This window comes from Bison bison, unplaced genomic scaffold (assembly GCF_000754665.1).
Source record: "Bison bison bison isolate TAMUID 2011002044 unplaced genomic scaffold, Bison_UMD1.0 scf7180017852160, whole genome shotgun sequence".
NCBI lineage: Eukaryota > Metazoa > Chordata > Mammalia > Artiodactyla > Bovidae > Bison > Bison bison.
Genome location: NW_011482733.1, coordinates 45148 through 45663, shown reverse-complemented (window position 1 = coordinate 45663; position 516 = coordinate 45148). Strand labels below are relative to the sequence as shown.

Sequence of the window (516 nt, the reverse complement as noted above, 5' to 3'; positions counted from 1 at the left end):
TGAATTAGCTCTGGAGACCAGTCTGTTTTTTAAGAAGAGATTCTCCTTTAACAGGTAGTTTTGACACATGCTCCACTGCAAGCAGTAGGTCAGAGTCGTTAGGCCTAAGCTGTACACCCAATTTTGATTTTGTTGGCAGTGTAATTTCTGGCGAGTCATTTACACTCTCACTGCTTTAATTTCCTCAACCATGCATGTATGCATGCTAAGTTGCTTCAGTCATGTCCAACTCTGTGCGACCCTGTGGACAACAGCCCACCAGGCTCCTCTGTCCACAGGATTCTCCAGGCAAGAATACTGGAGTGGGTTGCCATTTCCTTCTCCGTCCTCAACTATAAATCGTGAATAATATATCATCTGTACTGCATACCTCACTAGGTTGTTGTGAAAATTAAATAAGATAATAAATATGAAAGACTGTACCATCTCCCAGAGTTCACTCAAACTCACGTCCATCGAGTCGGTGATGCCATCCAGCCATCTCACCCTCTGTCGTCCCCTTTTCCTCCTGCCCCC

At 45.0% G+C, this 516-nt stretch overlaps 1 protein-coding gene across 1 annotated transcript in view; it reads left to right on the top strand.

The window, feature by feature from the left end:
* The window catches only part of LOC104997592 (connector enhancer of kinase suppressor of ras 2-like), a gene marked incomplete at its 5' end in the record, with an annotated part of 32605 nt that overhangs the window by 662 nt on the left and 31427 nt on the right, over positions 1 to 516 (top strand). The gene's annotated exons all lie outside the window — the stretch shown is intronic.